General features: G+C 35.1%; 2 long non-coding RNA genes across 2 annotated transcripts; both read right to left on the bottom strand.

Annotated features, from left to right (window-relative positions):
• Positions 1–10,948: 10,948 nt before the first annotated feature.
• LOC140005354 (uncharacterized) lies at positions 10,949–15,045 on the bottom strand. Its single transcript, XR_011813181.1, has 3 exons — positions 14,397–15,045; positions 12,049–12,104; positions 10,949–11,130 (listed from the first exon to the last, which is right to left on the bottom strand). It is a non-coding gene; the product is annotated as an uncharacterized lncRNA (long non-coding RNA).
• A 2,051-nt stretch (positions 15,046–17,096) lies between these two features.
• Positions 17,097–21,187, bottom strand: LOC140005352 (uncharacterized). The gene is made up of 3 exons (XR_011813179.1): positions 20,535–21,187; positions 18,187–18,242; positions 17,097–17,278 (listed from the first exon to the last, which is right to left on the bottom strand). It is a non-coding gene; the product is annotated as an uncharacterized lncRNA (long non-coding RNA).

Here is a 21,187-nt window from a genome sequence, read left to right as displayed (position 1 = left end):
TGCTAATCAACATAATTCATCCAGAATATATGGACTGATCAATTAGTTTGAGCCTACTTATGTATTTTGACTGAAAATTTTTTGTGAGCCTACTACTAGAACATGTATCCTAGTTCCCTAGTTAAATCATATTAGTTGGAACAATTTAGTTTGCTGGAATTGCATTGTTATTTTGGTACTATATGATCATGTCCAACTTACATGAACATATCCTTTTTTGTTAATGGTTGGACTGATACTCATTGGCAGGTTCTGAAATTTTTTAGTACTCAGGTTGTTACCTAGAAAAAGTTAACGTATTATGTATTTGGTTGCTGATTAGGATTCTTAAAAACGAAAGCAAAACTCTGCAGACTTTTTTTTTTTTTTTTTTTGTGAGCAACTTATTGCATTGAAATGACATACTTGATATCTAGTTGCGGTTATAGCTGGTAATTTTGCTGTGGCATCACTATAGAGTTTGGTATCAAGGTTGGGATTGTTCAAATTTAAAGCGATACTCTACTGAAAACTTTTTGAAACATGAGAAACAAGTAGCTAACCATGTTTCAATAGTCATACATAACACAATAGCTTTACAGGTCCTAAACTAGGTTCAACATCCAACCTCTAATTCCAATTGATGACTAAACAAACGTATCAACACTAGATTGCATTTTTCCAGCAACACCATATGAGCTACTGCAACATTTTGAGTCCCTGTCCTACATGCCTCTTTTGGGCATTATCACTAAATGTTGCCACTAATAAAATGTAGTATTCGAACACTACCAACAGAAACACTTTCATCCTTTTTTTTCCAACTTTTTAATTTCTTTCTTCATTTCTATGTTCTTCCTCTCGGCTTGTCTTAGCTCTAGTAGCAATTTCACTATCACGTTTTTGGTGTACTCCGACATGGGAGGATCGTGCCATAAAAAGAAATAGCAAGCATGGTGTGTCTGCAAATTATCAAATATTCTATGATTAGTAATACAAAAAAAAAAGAATTTGTTTAAAAAAAGAAATGAACCCAAATAAATCCTATTCTAGTTGGTCATATTACGCCGTAATTTCTACATCCATAAAACCTTCTTGATGAATTTGTTGCAATCCACGAGCTAACTATTTTGCATACTTCTTGGCAGCAGCACTTCACCTTGTCATCTCCATTATAGCTTTCAACCTATCCTCAGATGAATCTTTCAAGAGTCAAAGTGCGATATGTCTCATTCTTTGGATCTCCATTGGTGGCTGAACTGGATAACCCCTCATCCATATTTCTTCTTCTATTATGCATTCAAAAAGAGGAATTTGAAGACATTTTGGAATGGGATCTGCTCAAGACCCTAATTTGGCTAAATTGGGCTACACCTCATCTCGTCATTGCCTTTATATCATCTTCCATCTAGGTTTTCATTTGTTATTTTTAATTTTTGAAGCATTAAAATGATCTTGGCATGAATTGCCCAAAAAGCCCCTAAATGGACTGCCATCTATTCGAATAAAAGACATGTTTGGGGCGGCGCCGCGACACACGTCCTTAATGGGCATATATATTTTACTTCGAGGACTAATTGCATGTAAAAAAAACTTTAAGAGACTAAATTGGCATCAGTGAAAATGTTTAGGGACCATTTTGGCGATTTTCTCAAAATTCGGTCAGATGCCATGAGAAACCAGTGGATACCCATGCGTTAATTGTGGTGGCGAACGGTTGGCGTGAGCGGTTCAGGAATGAATTAGGAATTACGACTGGTTAGTCAAACAAAATCTAGCTCAGCACAATGAAAAAGAAGAGGGTATCCACTGGTTTCTCATGGCATCTGACTGAATTTTGAGAAAATTACCAAAATGGTCCCTAAACATTTTCACTAATGCCAATTTAGTCTTTTAAAGTTTTTTTACATGCAATTAGTCCTCGAAGTAAAATATATATGCCCATTAAGGACGTGTGTCGCGGCGCCGCCCCAAACATGTCTTTTATTCGAATAGACGGCGGTCCATTTTGGGGCTTTTTAGGCAATTCATGCCAAGATCATTTTAGTGCTTCAAAAATTAAAAATAACAAATGAAAACCTAGATGGAAGATGATATAAAGGCAATGACGAGATGAGGTGTAGCCCAATTTAGCCAAATTAGGGTCTTGAGCAGATCCCATTCCAAAATGTCTTCAAATTCCTCTTTTTGAATGCATAATAGAAGAAGAAATATGGATGAGGGGTTATCCAGTTCAGCCACCAATGGAGATCCAAAGAATGAGACATATCGCACTTTGACTCTTGAAAGATTCATCTGAGGATAGGTTGAAAGCTATAATGGAGATGACAAGGTGAAGTGCTGCTGCCAAGAAGTATGCAAAATAGTTAGCTCGTGGATTGCAGCAAATTCATCAAGAAGGTTTTATGGATGTAGAAATTACGGCGTAATATGACCAACTAGAATAGGATTTATTTGGGTTCATTCCTTTTTTTAAACAAATTCTTTTTTTTTTTGTATTACTAATCATAGAATATATGATAATTTGTAGACACACCATGCTTGCTATTTCTTTTTATGGCACGATCCTGCCATGTCGGAGTACACCAAAAACGTGATAGTGAAATTGCTACTAGAGCTAAGACAAGCCGAGAGGAAGAACATAGACATGAAGAAAGAAATTAAAAAGTTGGGAAAAAAGGATGAAACTGTTTCTGTTGGTAGTGTTCGAATACTACATTTTATTAGTGGCAGCATTTAGTGATAATGCCCAAAAGAGGCATGTAGGACAGGGACTCAAAATGTTGCAGTAGCTCAAATGGTGTTGCTGGAAAAAGGCAATCTAGTGTTGATATGTTTGTTTAGTCATCAATTGGAATTAGAGGTTGGATGTTAAACTTAGTTTAGGACCTGTAAAGCTATTGTGTTATGTATGATTATTGAAACATGGTTAGCTTCTTGTTTCTCATGTTTAAAAAAGTTTTCAGTAGAGTTTCGCTTTAAATTTGAACAATCCCAACTTTGATACCAAACTCTATAGTGATGCCACAGCAAAATTACCAGCTATAACTGCAACTAGATATCAAGTATGTCATTTCAATGCAATAAGTTGCTCACAAAAAAAAAAAAAGTCTGCAGAGTTTTGCTTTCGTTTTTAAAAATCCTAACTAGCAACCAAATACATAATACGTTAACTTTTTCTAGGTAACAACCTGAGTACTAAAAAATTTCAGAACCTGTCAATGAGTATCAGTCCAACCATTAACAAAAAAAGATATGTTCATGTAAGTTGGACATGATCATATAGTACCAAAATAACAATGCAATTCCAGCAAACTAAATTGTTCCAACTAATATGATTTAGGGTTAATCACATTTAATCCCCTTAAAATATACCCCATTTCTCAATTTACCCTCTAACATTTAATTTTTTTCACTTAACCCCCTATAGGACAAAATTGCCCTTGCATTATTTTGACTTTTTATTTACCTTGTTCCTTTCTTTTATTTCTTTTTCTCTTTTTTTCTTTATTTAATTCTTCCTCTTTTCCACAAATGATTGAAATTAAAAAAGAGGAATTATAGAGATCTATTTTCTCCTTAAATGATTAAAAAATATATTTAAATCACTTTCCTAAAATACAATTTTTTTAGCCTTTCAATTCTTTTAATTTTGGATTTTTCTCTTTTCTTTCTAATTTCTCATTTTATTTTCAAGAAAATACCATAAGATGGAATTTTTTTTCTTTCTTTGATTTCTTTTTCTCTTTCTTATCTCTTTCATTCTTCCCAATAGAAAATTCAATTTCAACGAAAATTTTTGTTTTGAGTTTGTAATTACATATTTTTGGGTGAAGGTTTAAAAGGCGTCAAAAACTAATTTTGCTTTTTTGTATGATGCCACGTGTCACAAATTTCAATTGATGATTATTAATCATATCACAATTTCATTTTAAGATATTTTCTTAAGAATAAAATGAGAAACTAGAAAGGAAAGACGAAAATCCAAAATTAAAAGAATTGAAAGGCTAAAAAAATTATATTTTAAGAAAGTGATTTGAATATTTTTTTAATCATTTAAGGAGAAGATAGATCTCTGCAATTCCTCTTTTTTAATTTCAACCATTAAGGTGAAGATTTTTGTGGGAAAGAGAAAGAATTAAATAAAGAAGAAAGAAAAAAAGAAATAAAAGAAAGGAAAACAAGGTAAATGAAAAGTCAAAATAATGCATGAGCAATTTTGTCCTATAGGGGGTTAAGTGAGCAAAATTAAAGGTTAGGGGGTAAATTGAAAAATGGGGTATACCTTAAGGGGATTAAATGTGATTAACCCTATGATTTAACTAGGGAACTAGGATACATGTTCTAGAAGTAGGCTCACAAAAAATGTTCAGCCAAAATATATAAGTAGGCTCAAACTAATTGATCAGTCCATATATTATGGATGAATTATGTTGATCAACATTGGGTGAGAGCTATTGTAGCTACTTGATATTACTCATAACCAGCTAGATGGCCTTTAGTTCTAGGTTCGTTCTCCTCATCTGGTTCATCTATGAGCCTATGTGCTTATATAAGCATGCAAGTATAAGTGCTATCATAAAGAAACCATGCAAAGTAGAAGCCATTTTTCATCTCTTAAACTCACCCTCTGCTTTATCCTCTATTTTTCCCAATTGACTCAACATATGGACCATAAGCATCCATAGATGCCTTCCGTATTCTCCAAGATTGTGCTTGATGTGAGGGACATGTTTTCCTGTTATGTCCTAGAGCTTGACAAAATGTGCTTTTTATAGTCTCTGTCTTTTGTTCAGGAACTTGACTAGGAGCTGAAGGTGTAAGCTCTATTGTTTCAGCAGGTTGTAGAATTTCAGTCCATTGCACATCAATGTACAAGAAAAAAAAATTAGTGGCAATATAGATACAATTAACATGCAAGTTGTCATTTAGGCATGTAGCAACTATATTCTTCATCTCCAACAGCTTGTTTTTCAACTGTACAGCCTTGCCAAGCATGATGTTCATGAGCTTTTGGTTGTTTTTTAACAGCTGGTTGTGCATTAGACACCTCAGGTTCTGGCCCCTCTATAAAAAGAGAAAACATCAACAAAATGTACTTAATATTACTCAAAATAGTGTAGGTGTTTGCTAGGAATAATAAACCAGCTGTTGAAGTATTTAACCCATTTGCAACTGCATAAATTTTCTTGTTGTTATGAATTTTTGGGCAAGTTCTTCTATTATAACCCAACTTTTAACAATTGCTGCACCTGTTAGTGTTGAAAGATGGCTCCCTACTGCTACCATGTGCAATTAACTACTCTTGTGGTACAAGCTGTGGACATTTTCTTTTAGTGTGTCCTTTTTCATGGTATTTTAAAGCAACTTAGTAGAGTGACTCCTGCTCTTGATAGCTTTATAACTCTATTACTACCTTTTCGAGGCTCTTCTGGTTCCCTCCTTGCTTTCTTAAGCCTTTACGGAAGTCTTATTTTCTTAGGTGGCAGTATAGGTTTCTTCGCCGAGACTTTCCACGCATTTGGGCCACTTATTGAAGCAATAACGGGCTCATATGCAACCAAATATGCCTCTCTTGAATAACACTTGTGCACATAGTCCTTTGGTTTGCCAAATACAAGTGAAATGCATGGAGCGACATGACAACAAGGCAAGTTTGTGAGTTCCCACCTTCTACAAGTGCACGTACACTTGTCTAGGTCCACCACATAGGTTCCACCATAGATGTATTATACTTCAAATCTCTTGTCATCCGACTGTCGAGCAATATTGGTAGCATACTCGATTTTGGCGTTTTCCAACTTGTTCTGAATTTTTAGGTAAATGTCATCAGTCCGTTTCTTTATCCATTCTCTTTTTGTCCTTAATCTTTTCATAAGATAAACTCTAATGATCTCGAGCATACCAAGAATTGGTTTTTCTCGGGCCTCTAGGATGACTGAATTAAAGTTCTCACACAAGTTATTCAATAGAATATCACACTTTGCTGCTTCTCTAAAGTGTGATCTTGACTAGTGTGCTGGATTTGTGTTGTCTAGTAGCCACTTGTGAGCATTGCCATCATACTCTCTTAAAACTTCCATTTCATTTTCAAATCTCTTCATATAGGATGGCCGTGCACACGCCCAAAATCTATCCTTTATTGATTGTACGGGATGAAACTTTTTCATGTTATTGTGTAGGTGTCATACACAATGTCTATGCTTTATTCTTGGAATCGCTTATTGAATGACAGATCCTAAACCCTACAAGTGTAGACCAATAAGCAAAAGTTGATTCATTGACATAGAAAATAAAAAAAAAACCAGCAAGCATAAGCAACAAAATGTTACCTTTTGCCTATCACTATTGAAGGTCCAGCTCTTTTGTTCATAAATTAACAAGTCATACTTTAAGAACTCTATGAACCACTTCCATGAACTTTTATTTTTCGACCTCCACTATGGCATAAGTAACAGGATAGATGTAGTAATTTGCATCGATACCAATCGCTATTTACAATACTCTGGGTTCTGGACCCCTCAAGTGACAACCATCCACCCCAATCACACGTCTACAACTAGTTTTGAAACATCTTTTCAATACTTCAAAAAACATATGTACAATCTTAGAAATCTCTCCTTACCACTAACTTCGTCAATAGAGGTCTCCATATGCACTATTGTCCCGGGATTACATGTAAGCAGCTCTTTACAATAGTCCCATAGCTTTATGTATTGGTTTTGTAACTATCATTAATCAACAACTTGGCCTTCATGAAAGTCTTGCTGGCCTGGTGCTTAGTGATGTTGACATTGAGTTCAAGGTGAACTTTTTCCTTGAACTGTGCAACTGTCACCCTCTTGTTTAGCCTAAGGAATTCCATATAATCTCTACTTAAGAAACTTGAATTGGCCCGTTTGTAATAAAATGTCCAACCACAATGACAAGGTGATCCCATGGTTCGTATGACAAATGCATCACTATCCGCCTCTTTAGAAATATAAATGAACCAGTTACAATTGGCCCTCATGCTTCTAATATCATTCTTTTTCCATCAAAATACTTTTCCCCATTTCACACTATAGTAATCAATAGCTCTCTTGAAGATTTGTTTATCATTGAACAATAACCCAACATAAAATTTTGGGTCTGCCATGTCAATTTTAGGCCTAAACTTGACATATTTTGGCTTCCTCATCTGAGGACTCACAGCAGCTATTTAGCTCATGAGTATTGATTGAGACTGATTGTTCATGCACTGGAATGACATCTCCATCATATAGATTCAAATCATCATCAGCTCCATCTTTGATACTTTCTTATTTGCATGCTGCTATTCTTTCTATTGCATCATGAGTTGGTTTTGTGACATTATTTCTACTGCCTCAAGTCTCTCCACCAGGTAGTGTTTCTCCTATTTTCTGATCAACTTTAACTCCTTTTCAGCACTAGCAACAACTTTCTAAAAAATCACATCGTATTCGTCTTTGCTAAAGTGATAATTACTATCATGAAAACTTTCAACATCGGTAGATTCTAATTCTGCATCATCATCAACCTTGCAGGCATCTTCTTCCTCAATAACTTCAACTGACACTATAGTATCTTCAAAAGTAGTGCAGTCGTCGAAGGTTATGTCAACATAGCAACAATATTCTTTTGATACACTAGACTCGCCCATACTAACATTACACTTGCCTAATTTACTGTCCAAGAATCTAATATAGAATTCTTGTACCAAATATAGCTCAACATCACCAATTTGGCTCCTTATGGCAGCCATATCTGCAACATCATCTTCACTATCTATTTTACAAAGTTTAAATTTATCCTCTCTATCTAAAACTCTATAATACAAGTTCACAATGCCTTCATATCTAAGCAAATTACAGAAGGAAGAAAGACTATTCAAACTCACTCGAGTGTAAGGACACCCTCAAAAGATTCCATACTATCCTCTACATACTTTTCTTTTGGTGGTCCAAAATGTGCCCCACCATGAAATATTTTCAGAGTAAAATAATCAAATCTGTGTCTTGTTTCTATTTTTTTCAGAAAAAGACAAAAATTTTTATTAATTATTCTCCATGTGCTCAACCTTTATTCTGTCCCTATTTCCAATAGCATGAAAGCAATAACATAATGCAATTTTGCCAACAAATGGACCATATATGTTAAAGAAAAATCGAAAAAAGCAATATTATCCCATATCATACCCCACATTCAACCACCCAAATCCCTAGTCTTTCCTTACCCATGAAATGGACATAGTGCAAAAAATCAAAAAATGATTCACAATAAGTAAAGAATCAATAGATTATGTAACCAAATCATGACAACAGTTCACTTCAAGTAAAAGTAATTGGACTTACCATACTTTCCCACTGCCATTTCACCAGTATTATCCTTTGTATTCTTTTGTTCACCCAATTGTTCTATCCTTAGCGATTCCAAGTCATTCAGATCATTTTTCATCATCTGATTCATGTCCACTAATGCAGATTTCAGACAGCAACAAAAAGCCCTAATTTGGTTTCACACACTCTTTCTCTCATACGCTTTGCTAATTTCTACCTTTTAATCGTGTTTTTATTTTCTATCGAAGCATTAAAATGATCTTGGCGTGAACTACCCAAAAAGCCCCTGAATGGACCACCGTCTATTCAAATAAAAGACATGTTTGGGAGCAGTGTTGTGACACAAGTCCTTAATTGGCATATATATTTTACTTTGAGGACTAATTGCATATAAAAAAAACTTTAAGGGACTAAATTGACATTAGTAAAAATATTTAGAGACTAAATTGGCAAATTTTCCCTGCATTTTTGCCTACTGAGTTTTTAGGAAAGTTTCGACCGAATGCTTGACTAATTCTCGATTTAATCAGGCAAATGGATCAATTTGGTTCTGTTTGAGTTTGAAAACACGGGTCACAAATATTTTCCAAACCCAATACAATCAAAGCCAATTTTATTAAATAAAATCAACTATAGCTTAGCAAAAACCAAAACAAAAATCATGAAAAAAGGAAAAAAATCGGCAGAGCATAAAGAACTAAACTTTAAAAAGAGGGAAAAAACAAGGAAGTGTACAAATGAAAGGAAAAATTGGTATAAGGTAAAAAAAGAAGGAAAAATAAAGATAATTAACTGGGGTATTTTAAACCTTGAGTTTATGGTATCTCTTGATAGAGCAGTAGTAGAGGATTGAGGTTGCAAGTCTAGGGGCAAGCGGGAGAATAAATCTAGAAAATAAAAAAGGTATGGAGGAGAGCTAGAGAGAAAAGAGAATAAGAAAGGGAGAACTGAGAGAGAACAACAAATGTCAACTTACCAGATTAGTCTTTAGGGTTTGAAAAACTTTGATTCCTATTGCAATTTAATATGAGCAAATTGCAAAATTGTAATTCACGATTCAAACCGAGTACTATGATTTCAACGGTCTTAATCAGTCTTCACTGATTTTGGTGACTGGTCAACTATAGATATGAACTAGATAAGAGACATTGCCAATTCACAATCCCACCAATCAAATGTGCTAGTCCAGTTCAAACCTTAAAACATTGTTGTAGGGACTTCAAATTCAACTAGGGAAGATCCACTTTACAACTTGACAGGTCCCCAAAATAATTGGTGGTGTTCATATTTCAAAAAAAAAAACTTAAAAACTGGCCAATCCAATATAGATCAAATTTTCGTTTTTGGTAAAATGGAATTCAAAAAAAAATCGAAACATAATGTTCAATAAAAAAATCCACTTTAACATTATTCTTGGAAGTCAAATTTTGATGGAAGTTGACATGTTGGAGTTTTGCTTGATGATTAACTTTGGACTTCTTGTTTATTTCAATGTTATTTAAGAATTGAGATTATGAGTTGTGACTTAGGATTACGAACCTTTTTTTTGTATATCATGTTTATTTGAGTTAAGTTAATTGAATTTGTTTGGCAAAATATATAGGATATTATTTTGTTACAATAAATTTTTAGAGAAAATTAAAATATATTAACTCACTATTGACATTTCATATTTTGGATATTACCGAATTACGGGTTCTCCGATCCAATTTAATAACTAAAAGTTGGATGGTAATCAAATATTGATATTAAAAAATTGATTCCCAAATTATTGAAATTTTTTTTATCAAATTTCCTGATTACCGACTAATGAACACCCCAAAAAATAAACATCATCTAAAAAAAGTAATAGGCCAGGTTACTTCCTTGTCAGAAAGTAAACATCTCTAAGTAATAAACATCTCTAAGTAGTATCCTCTTGTTGACACGATTTTTAGGATGGTCGCGCTTTACATGGTGTGGTTGTTTAATAACGATTACTGGAATTTAGAGTTTAGAATAGGGTTGTGTCAGGTAGACGTGGAGCCTTTTAACTATAGCCCAATTTGATAAGAGTCGAAATATTTAGGGAAAAAGTCCCAATGACCCTCGAACTTTTGTCCTAACGAACTTTTGTCCCTTCAATAATTAAAAGTAAACTTTTGGTCTCCAATTTATCAAAAAGTGCCAAATGTTGGTCCTTTTGTCAGTTCCAACAGTTAAGAATGATGGAAAACATCATCACGTGCGTTTCATGAGGAATTAGCAAGGGCATTCTTGCCTCGCTAACTCAATAGTATATATGGAGTAAAAGGCAGCCAACCTCTTTACTCCATGGATGATGGTCTACCCACAGCAAAGAAAGACCCTCTGTGACGACCCCACTTCCCCCTAAGGCGAACCAGAGGGTTGGCGGGCCGTCTGCCCAGCTCTCGCCAGGACTCACGCACGCACACTAACCCGGATCCTTCCGAAGAATAACCTAATCTGTTACAAAACAACTTTTCCCAGATAGGATCATCCTTAAATCTACATTAACTTCAGAGATAGCAGTAAAGAAGATAGCCAGTCGACGGCTCTTATACATCTCACGCGTTACCTCTAAGGTATAAGGTCGTACCAATCCGGATATATACTGTCACACACCACGATTACAACCATACAAGCCAAACATAATAATTAGGGTTTAAACATTTTCCAGCTTCAAGTGGCAATCCAAAATAACCAATACGTTTTTCAATTCACAATACAATACAACGGTAAACTGCAGTCTTAAGATTCAAGTACAAATTAAAAGAAATCAGCACTGCTCAGATTTCTCAAACTTCAAGACCTGTCAAGGAAAACAATTAAACGTGGGGTGAGCTAAAGCTCAGTGGTGCCCCAAAAACATGCAATCAATTAAAACAATTAGCACGTATTGATTCGACTGAAGTAAACAAATAGGAAGGCGATAATACCCAAGTGTACCTTAGACTGGTCGAGGGATTCACCCAACGACGTTACGTCCTGAACTTACATTATTATTATTGACTCGTCGAGGGATTCACCCAACGACTTTACGTCTAGCACTTGATTTACTCTTATTGACTCGTCGAGGGATTCACCCAACGACTTTACGTCTAGCACTTGATTTACTATTATTGACTCGTCGAGGGATTCACCCAACGACTTTACGTCTAGCACTTGATTTATTATTATTGACTCGTCGAGGGATTCACCCAACGACTTTACGTCTAGCACTTGATTTACTCTTATTGACTCGTCGAGGGATTCACCCAACGACTTTACGTCTAGCACTTGATTTATTATTATTGACTCGTCGAGGGATTCACCCAACGAATTTACGTCTAGCACTTGATTTACTCTTATTGACTCGTCGAGGGATTCACCCAACGACTTTACGTCTAGCACTTGATTTATTATTATTGACTCGTCGAGGGATTCACCCAACGACTTTACGTCTAGCACTTGATTTACTCTTATTGACTCGTCGAGGGATTCACCCAACGACTTTACGTCTAGCACTTGATTTATTATTATTGACTCGTCGAGGGATTCACCCAACGACTTTACGTCTAGCACTTGGATTCACAAAAAAAATGCTTTACACAAGTCACCACTCGAACGACTAGTGTGGTAAAGTACACACCGCTCACTTCGATGGATCAAAACCAATTTTTGCGATTATCACACTTAAATTCAAGGAAGCACTTAATCATGTAAGAATAGAACAAACAGGGACACTCACCAAGAGTGAAGTTCAGATGTCAAATTGGGATTCGAGTTCCACTTCCTCACGATACCCTAAAATAACAAATATTGAAACTATAAGTTTTTACTCCGTTTTTAAGCTTATAGACATTGAGGTATAATTACATACTACTAATTCACTTTCCCTTAGGAAATCAAGAGTCCCTTGGGTTAATACGTGACAAAGTAGAAGGATTGTTTCCTATAGTTTTCATTAAGATACTTTTCCTGAAAAAAATAACTTGTATTACTTTCTTGAAATAAATCGACAAATCTCTTAATATCCACGTTAGGAAGTTACTTTGAACATTTCTTTAAAGCTATGGTTTTTGCAAAATTATTACTAAACTATTTTACCTAAAAATAAGGTTTCTTGCCGAGTAAGTTTCTCAAGCTTTTCACTAAAATTAGTAAAACTCGTATTTTGGAACTTTTCTTATAGTTAACTATCCAAGTGCAAAGCTTAAGGAAAGAAAAGGAGTTAAAATAAGACTTAAAGTTTTCAAAAGCTATAGAACTTATTTACTATAGCTATCAAGGCTAGTTTGAGCTAAAGGAAATTATCGAGTTGGAAAATTTTTAGGCAAAGCACTAGATATGGAGTTTTATAATATAATACTAGCTGGAAAAATATTTTTGATTAATTTGACCACAGTTACTCGAGTTCGCTAAGTCGATACAACTTCCACAGCTCCGATTCCGTTTCGAAATCATAATATGAATCAAAATGTGGTAAAAATCACATAACAAATTACTAGGACTTCGTCAATCATTAGCCTTAAATTTCAACAAGTGCATTTCCGAATAAGCTAACATGATCAACCAAGGCTTCATCAATCATTAGCACTTGGTCTCAGCAAACCCAACATAAGCAAGTAAAAGTAAAAGTAAAGCTTCCAAGACATTCCAGCAATTCACTTTCATCACACCGTGGTACTTATAAAGTCATTCAAATGGCCAAGGGCTTCATCAATCATTGGCCCTTGACGACATTAGTTACTTCCAACTACAATTGAATCAAGAATTTGAACCACAAGTAAGATAAAATCTCAATCCAAATTCAAGTTTAGTTTCTCAAAGAAACAGGATATTCATGCAAAACAGTCTACTTTAAACATTCACAGACAGCGATACACATGGAGGAAAAATACGAAATCTCTATAGGTCAAAGGCCTATGATTCTAGTTTCAAATACCACTGACGGCGCCTTAAACGGATTTTCCTACACCAAGATATAAACATTTTATCGAGACTGGTCAGGGACATCCGAAAATCTGGAGTTTCATTTTCCACTAATGAAAAACTCCTTTTTTTTTTTTCTTTTAACACCAACATGTTTTTATTTCAAGCCGTCCATGCATTCCTTATAGATTCCCAAACAACATATTCCAGGCATTTTAACCATTATATTTTCAAGAAAATTTCCAGAATCCAAGTTGATAATTCAACTCAATATTCGGCAATCACAAGAGAATTTCCAGCAATTGTATACTAGCGTTTTTGGTTCCAACTTTATATGTACTAATTGGTTCGTTGCTAAACAAATTGTATATCTTGAAATTTGCATCTCTTATGAAATTCTGAGCCACCATAATCCAAGGAAATAAAATAAATTTCCAGAAACAAATTACAATTTTCCCAACGATATTGAAATTCTGGATCATACCCCTTCGGCTATCACCCAAAATTTCCAGCAACCAATCTACTTTAGTTCGAATTTTTCCTTGGTTTAAGTATGGTATTAGGTACTCAATTCAGCGTTTAAACACTTAGCTAACTAGTTGACATTTTTAACTCAAAAATTGAATTCAATTAGCAACTACAAATTTCCCAAAAATCCAGAAATTCTCCCATGAGCCTCGGTGATCATGCATGAACCACTTTCAAATTTTCCTTTTTATTTTTCTGGTTTAGGCCATCTCATTGCTACATGCACAGCTTAACTGATTAGTTATTGACTAATTAAGCACAGGGATCAATTCAGAGGGTCACATTTAGGCAAGTTAAACTTACATTTTCTGCTCAAGCTCACGGCAACATTACTACATCAAAACAGAATTTCTTATGTTCCTTGGTTCATCATCCGAAAGTTCCAAGTTCCCATGCAAAGCTTTGAACAATTTAATTAGTTAGTGATTAGTTAATTAAACATCACAACAAGCTCAGAATAACAGAGTTTGATCATCTAAGGTAGCATCATTCCAATCAGTCTCGGATGAAGCACTATCGCACATCAGAAAATTTTTGCTGTTTTTGTAACTACCATCCGAAGTCTAATAATCAACATGCAAGATTTTAAGTTAGCTCCAGAACCCTCTAATCAACTCAAACTAGATCAAGAAGTACCTCTGCTAATGCTCCGTTCACGCACGAACAAATCTGGGCAGAATTATTTCCCTAGGCTCGCGACTGGTTTGGGGTTGTCTTGGCTGAGCAGATGGTGGAGCTGTGGTGGTTGTTGCGGCTGGAAAACTGGGTGTAGCTTGCGGATTTCAGCTCTCCTACCTTGCTCCAGCTGCTGATCCGAAAGGGAAATGGTGTTGTGGAGCTGAGGTGAGAAGTTGGATTGTGAAGAAAAGTGGAGGTGGAGCCGCGGTTTTGGCAATGGAGGTAGAGTGCTTGTGCGGTTGTGTGTTGGAGTGGGAAAGAAATGTATTGGCCGAATGTGAGGTGGTGACAGACGGTTATTTCGTGAGGTTGTGAGGGTAATTTTGATCTTTTCACTTGCTCTCCTAATATCCACTCCTAATATCCACTTAAGTCCCTATTTCTAACTTAATCTAATTCCAAAATTTATCCCAAATGTAATTTGAATACTTAATAATATACTAATCTCGCAAAGATTTGATTATCGAGATTTTAACGTCCTAAGTATACTAAGTGTACTTGTAATGGTTTTGTCTAAAATTATCAAATGCAACTTAATACTAAGGTTCCTATTAACTCTTAACATTATTAACGATTAAATTAGCTATCGGAATTCAAAGAGTTTGTTTTTAAGCAATAAAATTACTCTAACTCGAGAAATATTAATTTAGTGTAACAAAACCGAATAATTCAATATTGGGCACAATTATATTATTTTTTTTTTTACATAGAAATTATCTTTACACTTTTATTTCAAAACAATTAATTACAATACTAGAATTCAAAAAAGAAATTTAATTCTTAGATCAATGAAATAGTTTACCATCGAAATATGAAGTTAATGTAAAAAAACTAAGAAGTTTGGTAGTCTAGCACAATTCTTTTATTTTGCACATAACGTTTATTTCTATGTACTTATTTAAAAACAATGGGACTTAGTGCTAAAATTTATTAAAGAATTAAAATGCAAATAAAATATGCACTGATATTTATATGTATATTTTCAGGGTTCTCACATCCTCCCCTCCTTACAATGAATTTTGTCCTCAAAATTCACACTTTCTTGAGAAACAAATCGGAATACTTTTTCTGTATTTCTTCTTCTTACTCCCAAGTTGCTTCTCCGGAAATCCAAAATTCTAACACTTTTGCTCTGAAATCAAGCTTAGCATGATGATGAGTTAAAAAATTCATTCCTATAATAACATCATAACCTTTTATATCCACTCTGATTAGATCCACTAGTATTTTATGCCCTCCGATCCAGAATTCGCAATTATTATGAGTTAAGCTACTGATTATTTTCTTATCACCCATTGGTGTTTGGAATTGAGTTGGTTCGAGAATTTATTTATTTATTTTTTTTTCAACATTATAACAAAGTAGACGTGTAGTCATCAAGTTTCATACACACAATATGAGTCACATTGCACACCAATTTCATACAACTTCAAGAGCCAAACAATTCACGAATACATTCAATATTTTCATACATAACTCAAACTTCAATCTTTATAAACACGAAAGAAAACAATTCAATAATACGCAAATTATTATAACCACATAACTAATAGCTCAACCCCTTAGTTTAGATTCAACTTAACCTTAGTGGATTGTAGATCTACCACGTCTAATATTAAATCGAATAACATGATCATTACTTAAGTACATCAATGACTCTTAAGTATTCTAAATGATCTCAAACATTTCATACATTGGCTTTTCTAATAACCTAACAACTAGTTATCTTTATCCTTTTGGACGTTAGTCCCGAATAGTCCTCCAGTAAAACTTAAGGAACCACAATGTCATCGATAACTCACCTCACATGGCAAATTCGTCAACTTATCTCACCTCAGTTTTAAAGACTCTCCTCAAGGTTTAAAGCTGTTCACAACTGCATAGTTCCTGTCTAAACTACTATTTCACTCAATTCTATGTCTAAACCATTATTTTGGGTAAGAGATGGCATATATTCCATTTACCATTGAATGACTAGTAAAATTATTCATCTTAAGTACAGAATTGGCACTAATCTTCAAGATCTCACTATTGGCTCTTCACTTTTATCTTTCAAAAGCTAAACTTGATACTTTCGGTTCTACTTTTCTGGATTTGATCTCTAATCACATCATAATGCAATATACTAAATTCTTCCAAATTTGCAAATACATCATTGAATGAAATATCTGGTATTCGGGTACAAGAATCCGACAATAGGATAATTTACATCTCAGGCTGGCCAGTCCCAAGAGTAACTTACCTACATTTGAGATTCCTACCCAACATACATATCTAATATCCTCAACTATCGACTTTTGTTTCACACTTAACAAGCCAATCCCCACAGTCCGAGAATCCTTTCCCGGCACGAGCTCGATAAGAGCTCTGATACCACCTGTGACGACCCCACTTCCCCCTAAGGCGAACCAGAGGGTTGGCGGGCCGTCTGCCCAGCTCTCGCCAGGACTCACGCACGCACACTAACCCGGATCCTTCCGAAGAATAACCTAATCTGTTACAAAACAACTTTTCCCAGATAGGATCATCCTTAAATCTACATTAACTTCAGAGATAGCAGTAAAGAAGATAGCCAGTCGACGGCTCTTATACATCTCACGCGTTACCTCTAAGGTATAAGGTCGTACCAATCCGGATATATACTGTCACACACCACGATTACAACCATACAAGCCAAACATAATAATTAGGGTTTAAACATTTTCCAGCTTCAAGTGGCAATCCAAAATAACCAATACGTTTTTCAATTCACAATACAATACAACGGTAAACTGCAGTCTTAAGATTCAAGTACAAATTAAAAGAAATCAGCACTGCTCAGATTTCTCAAACTTCAAGACCTGTCAAGGAAAACAATTAAACGTGGGGTGAGCTAAAGCTCAGTGGTGCCCCAAAAACATGCAATCAATTAAAACAATTAGCACGTATTGATTCGACTGAAGTAAACAAATAGGAAGGCGATAATACCCAAGTGTACCTTAGACTGGTCGAGGGATTCACCCAACGACGTTACGTCCTGAACTTACATTATTATTATTGACTCGTCGAGGGATTCACCCAACGACTTTACGTCTAGCACTTGATTTACTCTTATTGACTCGTCGAGGGATTCTTTACGTCTAGCACTTGATTTACTATTATTGACTCGTCGAGGGATTCACCCAACGACTTTACGTCTAGCACTTGATTTATTATTATTGACTCGTCGAGGGATTCACCCAACGACTTTACGTCTAGCACTTGATTTACTCTTATTGACTCGTCGAGGGATTCACCCAACGACTTTACGTCTAGCACTTGATTTATTATTATTGACTCGTCGAGGGATTCACCCAACGAATTTACGTCTAGCACTTGATTTACTCTTATTGACTCGTCGAGGGATTCACCCAACGACTTTACGTCTAGCACTTGATTTATTATTATTGACTCGTCGAGGGATTCACCCAACGACTTTACGTCTAGCACTTGATTTACTCTTATTGACTCGTCGAGGGATTCACCCAACGACTTTACGTCTAGCACTTGATTTATTATTATTGACTCGTCGAGGGATTCACCCAACGACTTTACGTCTAGCACTTGGATTCACAAAAAAAATGCTTTACACAAGTCACCACTCGAACGACTAGTGTGGTAAAGTACACACCGCTCACTTCGATGGATCAAAACCAATTTTTGCGATTATCACACTTAAATTCAAGGAAGCACTTAATCATGTAAGAATAGAACAAACAGGGACACTCACCAAGAGTGAAGTTCAGATGTCAAATTGGGATTCGAGTTCCACTTCCTCACGATACCCTAAAATAACAAATATTGAAACTATAAGTTTTTACTCCGTTTTTAAGCTTATAGACATTGAGGTATAATTACATACTACTAATTCACTTTCCCTTAGGAAATCAAGAGTCCCTTGGGTTAATACGTGACAAAGTAGAAGGATTGTTTCCTATAGTTTTCATTAAGATACTTTTCCTGAAAAAAATAACTTGTATTACTTTCTTGAAATAAATCGACAAATCTCTTAATATCCACGTTAGGAAGTTACTTTGAACATTTCTTTAAAGCTATGGTTTTTGCAAAATTATTACTAAACTATTTTACCTAAAAATAAGGTTTCTTGCCGAGTAAGTTTCTCAAGCTTTTCACTAAAATTAGTAAAACTCGTATTTTGGAACTTTTCCTATAGTTAACTATCCAAGTGCAAAGCTTAAGGAAAGAAAAGGAGTTAAAATAAGACTTAAAGTTTTCAAAAGCTATAGAACTTATTTACTATAGCTATCAAGGCTAGTTTGAGCTAAAGGAAATTATCGAGTTGGAAAATTTTTAGGCAAAGCACTAGATATGGAGTTTTATAATATAATACTAGCTGGAAAAATATTTTTGATTAATTTGACCACAGTTACTCGAGTTCGCTAAGTCGATACAACTTCCACAGCTCCGATTCCGTTTCGAAATCATAATATGAATCAAAATGTGGTAAAAATCACATAACAAATTACTAGGACTTCGTCAATCATTAGCCTTAAATTTCAACAAGTGCATTTCCGAATAAGCTAACATGATCAACCAAGGCTTCATCAATCATTAGCACTTGGTCTCAGCAAACCCAACATAAGCAAGTAAAAGTAAAAGTAAAGCTTCCAAGACATTCCAGCAATTCACTTTCATCACACCGTGGTACTTATAAAGTCATTCAAATGGCCAAGGGCTTCATCAATCATTGGCCCTTGACGACATTAGTTACTTCCAACTACAATTGAATCAAGAATTTGAACCACAAGTAAGATAAAATCTCAATCCAAATTCAAGTTTAGTTTCTCAAAGAAACAGGATATTCATGCAAAACAGTCTACTTTAAACATTCACAGACAGCGATACACATGGAGGAAAAATACGAAATCTCTATAGGTCAAAGGCCTATGATTCTAGTTTCAAATACCACTGACGGCGCCTTAAACGGATTTTCCTACACCAAGATATAAACATTTTATCGAGACTGGTCAGGGACATCCGAAAATCTGGAGTTTCATTTTCCACTAATGAAAAACTCCTTTTTTTTTTTTCTTTTAACACCAACATGTTTTTATTTCAAGCCGTCCATGCATTCCTTATAGATTCCCAAACAACATATTCCAGGCATTTTAACCATTATATTTTCAAGAAAATTTCCAGAATCCAAGTTGATAATTCAACTCAATATTCGGCAATCACAAGAGAATTTCCAGCAATTGTATACTAGCGTTTTTGGTTCCAACTTTATATGTACTAATTGGTTCGTTGCTAAACAAATTGTATATCTTGAAATTTGCATCTCTTATGAAATTCTGAGCCACCATAATCCAAGGAAATAAAATAAATTTCCAGAAACAAATTACAATTTTCCCAACGATATTGAAATTCTGGATCATACCCCTTCGGCTATCACCCAAAATTTCCAGCAACCAATCTACTTTAGTTCGAATTTTTCCTTGGTTTAAGTATGGTATTAGGTACTCAATTCAGCGTTTAAACACTTAGCTAACTAGTTGACATTTTTAACTCAAAAATTGAATTCAATTAGCAACTACAAATTTCCCAAAAATCCAGAAATTCTCCCATGAGCCTCGGTGATCATGCATGAACCACTTTCAAATTTTCCTTTTTATTTTTCTGGTTTAGGCCATCTCATTGCTACATGCACAGCTTAACTGATTAGTTATTGACTAATTAAGCACAGGGATCAATTCAGAGGGTCACATTTAGGCAAGTTAAACTTACATTTTCTGCTCAAGCTCACGGCAACATTACTACATCAAAACAGAATTTCTTATGTTCCTTGGTTCATCATCCGAAAGTTCCAAGTTCCCATGCAAAGCTTTGAACAATTTAATTAGTTAGTGATTAGTTAATTAAACATCACAACAAGCTCAGAATAACAGAGTTTGATCATCTAAGGTAGCATCATTCCAATCAGTCTCGGATGAAGCACTATCGCACATCAGAAAATTTTTGCTGTTTTTGTAACTACCATCCGAAGTCTAATAATCAACATGCAAGATTTTAAGTTAGCTCCAGAACCCTCTAATCAACTCAAACTAGATCAAGAAGTACCTCTGCTAATGCTCCGTTCACGCACGAACAAATCTGGGCAGAATTATTTCCCTAGGCTCGCGACTGGTTTGGGGTTGTCTTGGCTGAGCAGATGGTGGAGCTGTGGTGGTTGTTGCGGCTGGAAAACTGGGTGTAGCTTGCGGATTTCAGCTCTCCTACCTTGCTCCAGCTGCTGATCCGAAAGGGAAATGGTGTTGTGGAGCTGAGGTGAGAAGTTGGATTGTGAAGAAAAGTGGAGGTGGAGCCGCGGTTTTGGCAATGGAGGTAGAGTGCTTGTGCGGTTGTGTGTTGGAGTGGGAAAGAAATGTATTGGCCGAATGTGAGGTGGTGACAGACGGTTATTTCGTGAGGTTGTGAGGGTAATTTTGATCTTTTCACTTGCTCTCCTAATATCCACTCCTAATATCCACTTAAGTCCCTATTTCTAACTTAATCTAATTCCAAAATTTATCCCAAATGTAATTTGAATACTTAATAATATACTAATCTCGCAAAGATTTGATTATCGAGATTTTAACGTCCTAAGTATACTAAGTGTACTTGTAATGGTTTTGTCTAAAATTATCAAATGCAACTTAATACTAAGGTTCCTATTAACTCTTAACATTATTAACGATTAAATTAGCTATCGGAATTCAAAGAGTTTGTTTTTA

Source organism: Coffea arabica, chromosome 4c, assembly GCF_036785885.1.
Source record: "Coffea arabica cultivar ET-39 chromosome 4c, Coffea Arabica ET-39 HiFi, whole genome shotgun sequence".
In the NCBI taxonomy this organism is placed as follows: Eukaryota; Viridiplantae; Streptophyta; class Magnoliopsida; order Gentianales; family Rubiaceae; genus Coffea; species Coffea arabica.
The sequence above is the reverse complement of the archived record's forward strand: the minus strand, read 5'-3'. Positions and strand labels throughout refer to the sequence as shown.